The following is a 7,494-nucleotide window of genomic DNA, read 5'->3' as shown; positions in this document are numbered from 1 at the left end:
TACTATATATATATATATATATGCATATATATATATGTATATATATATATATACATATATATATGCATATATATATATATACTCTATACTATTCTTGAAACTTTGAACTATTTCAAAATAAAAGCTTATTATTATCAGATCATACCTGCTCCCCTCTCATACCCTTCTAATGGTTTTCTACCACATTTTAAGGTGAATGCAAAACCTTTACCCTGATCCTTGTGATCCTTGTGATCTAATTGCCCTGCCTCTATTTTCCACCTCTATTTTCCACCATCTCCCCCAGGTCACTGGGATTCAGTTCCACTAGTCTTCCTGCTATTCTTCACCTACACAAGTTCCAACTTAGGGTCTTCGTAGCAGCTGCTCCTTCCCTATAACACCTTGCCCTGATCTTCACAAGGCTGACTCCTTTGTCTTATTCAAGCATCAGTTCACCCATGTCCTTTTCTAAACAAATATAAAGTGCCTGACCCCCAACCCAACCACTTTCCATCGCTTCCCTCTATTTTATTTTTATTATGATATTTATCACTAACCCATGTCTCATGTTTTTGTTTGATCATTGTCTGTTCTGCTAAAATGTAAACTCCATGAGACCTTATTTGTCTATTCTTCACTGTATTTCCAGTGCCTGGAACAGTGGAACACAATGGACATATTATAAAGTGTTTGCTGAATGAACAGATGTTGCAATAAACATCCTTGTATATATGTATTTGTGTATGCTCTAGTGTAAATTTTGAGAAGTGAGATTCTTGGATCAAGGCACGTGTGTGAATTTTAAATTGCCGACGTCCCTCCAAAATTACCACACCAATTTATCTTACCCCAACAACCCCTGAGACGGTCTAATATTATTCACTTTTTTATATTTTCAATATGGTTACAAGGGTATTCAGCTAATAATAATTCACTATTATTATATATTTGTTTCATGCAATTTTCTGTATCTGTGTTATATATTACAATAAAAACAGCTTTAAAATATTTCAATATTATAGTAATAGAGAATTTGCTTGTAGAAATTCAGCAAGTAAAAGCCAGAGTGATTATTGGATACGAAAGGTATCCACTGTTATTCTTACATAAGTGAATTATTTTTTTGATCATGCCAAGGAAAGGGTTGGATGGTTGAGGACCAGAAAATATGTGAGGTATCCTAAAATTGCTTATATTTAATCCTAAACCAGCAAGATCTTAATGTACACTTTCTAATAAAAGCTTTAAAGGAAACTCTTTCTTTCTTTCTTATGGATCTTAGGACTTTGTAATAACTCTTTCTGAAATAAAAAAAGTAAGAGTATATTTATTGGCAAATTAAAAATGCTTAATTTCTAAGGACTAAAGTACTATAACTTTGTTACAATGCCTTCAATAATATTAACAACTCAACAATATTACAACATAATTTTAAGAACCCTAAATATCAGTGAGGCTAAAACTCAGAAGAAGATATACTGACTTCAAGTGAAGGACAAAATGAGAATCTCAATACTTTGGGGTCTAATTACTCTTAAACGAGACAAAGAACATCTGTTTTCTTCCACAAGGGTAGTGAAGCTTGCCCTTCTTTTTGTTTTGTTTGTTTTAGGTTCTGTATTTGATTAATTTCATGGCCACAAATGATATATTTGCAAAAAAATTACAGTGGATATTTGAACTCAACAATCTCTCTTTAATTTTTTGCAGTTCTTATAAAATCTTCAAAAAGAAAGCAATAACCTTTTGTATAAAAAAATTAAATTTAAAAAAAAGTTTTAATGTTTATATATAAAAAAAGAAAGCAATAATTAGAGTGGCACCCCTATGAATGCCCAGTGAAATGAAAACTAAAACTTTTGCTAGAGGGAGACCCATGAGGGAAGCAAATTTAACTCAACCAAGACTTAGGCTGCAGGATTCAGTTCTAAAAGTCGGTCAGATCTGAGCCACAGAACCCACTGGTTCCATTCCAGAAGCACAAATCAGGAATTCAGGGATCACTTATCAGCACCATTTCTCAGTTTGCTGGCAGTACCAGAATTCTAATAAATTAGTTCAAAAGTTCTTTGAACAAATTCTTCAGGTAATATATCTGAATGGTTCCCTCCCACAGCTGCTAACAATTGCTGATCATGCAAACAACCCAAGTCCATGGAAAAAATATTTTTCCTTTATATATTTATATGTACACAAACACATAAACATGTCATGTATAATGATTTAGGAAAGTTGTGCTTCTGTTGTTATAAACTATCAATTTTTTTTATTGAGGGTTTACTATGTACCATGTTCTATATTGAGGTCTTTACATACTTCCTACTTAATCCACAGAAACTCTGCTAAGTAAGAATTATTTTCCCCCATTTTACAGTCAAGATATTGATGCTAAGAGAAAAATATGACTTGCTCAAGGTCACATGGATAATAATCAGTGGCTCTAGATTCCTTACCCACTACTCCAGGTTAGCTGTTTCCCCCTCATTGAAGTAAACCTGAACAAATATAAAGAAGCTGTCAGGCCAGCAGAAAATAGCAGGGAAGTACTGCATACTTTCCCTTACAGCCATACTCTCATGGCCTAAAAAGGCCACATTCAGGTTTGTAATGGGGAGAGGTACTTCCACCATGATACTCTCTCCCATAAACCACACATGCTCAACCTTGACCAGTGTGAACTAGGGCTGTGAGTCTCATAGAAAAGAGCAGATATCAAAAACCAATGAAGATACCTGTCTATTTTGGAAAAGTGCTCCAAGAGATTCTGATACCCTGGGCCCTGACCTAAAGTTGAGAATTGTTGCACAAGGAATGTTAGAAGAGTTTAGAGAATTTCTTCCACCTATTTTCTGCATTTATCTCCTAAATAGGCAGTTGAGTATTGGCTCATGTGCTGCAAACGCTTGGGTCCAAACTCTATTTTATCTGGCTGAAATTCCCAAAACTGCATAGTTTATGCTTAGCATTATTTCTTAGCTTCAGAGCCAATTCAGTTTTGTTCTTTTTATTTCTTTTTGAACATCTGTTCCATTATAAGCTTATTTTTTAAGCTTATTTTTAATGCCATCACTTTTCCATTGAAGTATATATATGCACATATATACATACACATCTATACATAATTCTTGACATATTCAAAAGAATATAAATAATGTATATGTAAACTTTAAGCAAAATAAGATAAAGGTCACCTTGTATGACTGACAATCTAAAAATACAGAACATTGTCAAAAACTTGTACCTACTTATGTGCCCTCCCCTTTTGGTGGAGTGTGCCCTCTCCTTATAAGCAGAGGCTCACAAAATATACCTGGCAGTGTTTTCTGATTTCCATGCTAGTGAGTTCTGTTCCTTGTTTTTACTTCCTTTAGCCATTTCATTCAGCTTTGGGTCCTTTGTGTATTCATTATTGACTGACGGATTCAGTCTGTAAATGTGTTAGTAAGTAAGATTGACCTGTAACTTCCTCTGTCATATTGAAATTTGGCTGAATTTGTTACCAAGGGAATAGGGGCCTCATAGAATAAGTCTTCTATTCTCTGAAATAAGTTGTGCACGTTTACTCCTTGAAAATTTGGTAGAACTCACCTATAAAACAATCTGGGTCTGGAGTTTTCTTCATGGGAAAATATTAACTGCTAGTTGAATTTTTTAAATAGTTTTAGAACTATTTGGGCTTTCTAATCTTTTTGAAACAGTTTGTTTCTAGGATCTGTGGAAGAGGTTAATTCTGGAAAACTTAAAGCTTACATCTCTTTAAACATTATCTAACCACTCTCAGTCTAATTAGGACTCCAATTAGATATATATTAGATTTCCTCATACATCTACTTATTTTCATACTTTCCAGTTCCTTTTCTCCCTCTGTTGTGGTGATTATGGCTGTACCAAATCTGCTGTTAAATCCATTTGTTGAGTTTTAAAGTTTTAAACAATCGTATTTTCCATTTCCAGAAATTCCCTTTTATTTTCAAGTCTACATATTCATTCCTGACAGTCTTTTGTTGCTTACTTATTTTTTCAACTGCTTACATTATTTCTTTAAACATTTTTAACACAGCTGCCCTATATTCTATAAGTGACAATTCTGACAACTTAAGTCTTTGGGGGGAGGGGTCTAAATCTGTTCATTTTTTCTGCTGATTCTCATTCATAATGGCTTACCTTCCAATGTGCAGAGCGACCTTTGATTGCGAATGATTGCTTAACCTGCAAACTGAATTGCTGAAGATTTCCTCCAGAGACAATTGCTTCTCCTTCTGCAGTTGCTCATGTTGGATATCCCAGGCTCAAATTCCTCGCCTGCTCACCAGGCCAAGGCCCAATATCTTGGTAGCACTGTAGCTATTGACATCTGCCTCATGCTTTCATTGTCCCCTGATCTACTGGTTGCTGTATTTGTGGAAAGAGGGTCCTTGGAGACTTCTACTACTTCTTATGAGACCAGAGATGCCTCAAAGAGTGTGTCCTTGAGAGCCACACTACCAGAAGCAGAAATCTGACTGTGATGGTTTACACGGTGTTAACTCAGTTAAGCTGGAACTCTGTTACCCCCCAAATTGTCTCCTTCTGTGGTTGTGGGTTTGAGTTCACCAAGAGGAATTTATATGAGATTTACAAAGCAGAGTGAAGCAATGGCCATTACTCTCTGAAAGTTGTTGTAGTCAGACATGCTGACAGAAATACACAAAGGTGCCCTGCAGGATGGAGCTTGTCCTTGCTCTCCCCTGTTCCATGTCCAGTTTTTCTTCCCATTACTCACCCTGTTGACTCACAGCAGCCCCACACCTACGACCAGAAAGGTAAGTAGTATCAAACAGCTTCCCACAGACCTGCCCATGAGGCACCCAATCACTGGACGTGCTTGGCTCCTCTGGTGCCTGACTGGTGACCCCTTCTCCAACCATCACTCCCCTCCCAGACCTACACTTCCCCAGCCCCTTGTCAACTGTGCAAGATCTAATTCTGATAAAAATCCTTTAACCCATAGCATGCATAATGTCTCTTCTCTTCAGACTGAATGTTGCCTAATATACCCCCATGGCTTTTAAAGTTAGCTTAATTGATTATTTGGGGGAAAAAAAAAAAAGGTCAGAATGTCTATTTGAAGCTCTCATTCAACCAAAAAACCTTTACTGTGCCCCAGCTATATGCCAGGCACTGTCCCAGTCTCTGAGGACATTAAAAACTTGCTTTCAGGGCTTCCCTGGTGGCGCAGTGGTTGAGAGTCTGCCTGCCGATGCAGGGGACACGGGTTCGTGCCCCGGTCCGGGAAGATCCCACATGCCGCGGAGCGGCTGGGCACATGAGCCATGGCCGCTGAGCCTGCACGTCCAGAGCCTGTGCTCCGCAACGGCAGAGGCCACAACAGTGAGAGGCCTGCGTACCAAAAAAAAAAAAAAACTTGCTTTCAGAGAAAGACAAATACATAAGAAACACTATGTTCTGAGGTAAAGTAAATGATAGAACTCTGCACAGACTCAGAAGAGGGGCAGCCAATCCAGCTGGGTTTGTCAGAGAAGACTTTCAAATGAAGTAACCCTTGAATGGAGTCTTGAAATAAGTTCCTCAAGCTTGAGAAATATAAGGCCTCTTCTTTAAGAGTGTTTGGTCTGTTTGTGAGCTGTGTATTGACAATTCTTCACCACTTTTCCCTATCCTAACTCGAAATATCCTGGGCAGCAGCAGTCTGTGCTATATTTAGTTAGTGATTTAGTTTTTTCAAAACAATATCATTTGTCATATAAAATTAAAGTAGTTAATTTTAAACTAACTGGTTTTATAGATCTTCATATTCAATTTGTAAATATGTTTTGGTTTTATAAGACTAATGAAAGAAATTTATACCTAATTTATGTATATACATATTTAAGTAACATAATCATATAATTAATTCAAGTCAGCACTAGATGCTGTAAGAATTTTATTTTCTTTAGGAGAAATCTCTATGTTGCTCAGGCTTAAGAAACATGAGGAATCATCCTTAAGTATTTCCTCCCCTTCACCATCCTAACCCTCCTCCCCCAAGAGACAAACATTCACCAAGTCATGATGATTTAACATAATGAACCTTTCTTCTTCCCCTCTCCATCTTTATTACCTCTACATTTTCTGAGTCCCTGCAGTGGTTTAGCATCACAAGATCTACAGCATCAGATGCAAGCTCCTTCACATGGGGTCGCTGCACTGTGTTCTGATCTTCACTTGGTACAAGTATTTCATTATATATCAACCTGCCACTGTTTTTTCTCATATATGTATGACAGTTTATCATAAATGCATGACTCCAACACAACCATCATAAGTACAGATGCATATGTGAGCACTGAAATATGACAGCAGAACTTAATTATAAGGTGATCAGCCTGATGACCTAGAATACATTTATATAACATTTTTAAAAATTATCATCAAAATAAAAAGCAAAAACCTTTTAAATTCTCACAGATAACTCATGAACAATACCCTCTGCCCTGTTAAGTAAGGCCCATGTAATACATGGCACAGTGCCTCTCAACTCAGGCTATACCCATGAATAAGGGATCCTCAGTTAAAAGTTTAAAAGTTTTGATAGCCAATAATAGTGCCTACTAAGGCAATTATTAGACATGATTTAACCCCAAAATAAGAGAAATAACTCAAGAAACTGTATAGGGTAAAAAATAATTATTTAAACAGGGTGAGATGTTGCATCAATTTTACAGTCTTGACAATAATTACAAGGGGTTCCAATAACTCAGACAAAGCATTCAAATGTTCTACTTTTTCCTACTCTCTTCAAATGACCAGAGCACATGAGCTTGTTCCTACCTACCTCTCCCATCTAATCCCCCTCCCTCCTCACTCATGTACTAGAGCTGGACAAGTTCTTCCCTTCATCATGACAACTAACCTGCTTTTTCTTTTGCTTAGAAAACTGTTATACCCACTCTACCTGGCTGGCTCTTTCTCATCATCCAACCACCTGTTATTTAAACAGAAGGAAACTCAAGGACACTTTTCTTCTATTCATTACTGAAAAGCATCCCACTATATCAGGCCTGTTATGCCGAGCAAATAAAATACGGTCTCACCTCTGGGAAAACATTAAACTCACCAACATTCAAATTATAGGGGTCCAAGAAGAAGAAGAGAAAAAGAAAGGGACTGAGAAAATATTTGAAGAGATTATAGCTGAAAACTTCCCTAATACGGGAAAGGAAACAATTAATCAAGTCCAGGAAGCACAGAGTCCCACACAGGGTAAATCCATGGAGAAACACGCCAAGACACATATTAATCAAACTATCAAAAATTAAATACAAAGAAAACATATTAAAAGCAGCAAGGAAAAAACAACAAATAACACACCAGGGAATCCCCATAAGCTTAACAGCCGATCTTTCAGAAGAAATTCTGCAAGCCAGAAGGGAGTGGCAGGACATATTTAAAGTGATGAAGGAGAAAAACCTACAACCAAGATTACTCTACCCAGCAAGGATCTCATTCAGATTTGATGGAGAAATTAAAACC

Source organism: Neophocaena asiaeorientalis, unplaced genomic scaffold (assembly GCF_003031525.2).
Source record: "Neophocaena asiaeorientalis asiaeorientalis breed wild unplaced genomic scaffold, Neophocaena_asiaeorientalis_V1.1 scaffold216, whole genome shotgun sequence".
NCBI lineage: Eukaryota > Metazoa > Chordata > Mammalia > Artiodactyla > Phocoenidae > Neophocaena > Neophocaena asiaeorientalis.
The sequence above is the reverse complement of the archived record's forward strand: the minus strand, read 5'-3'. Positions refer to the sequence as shown.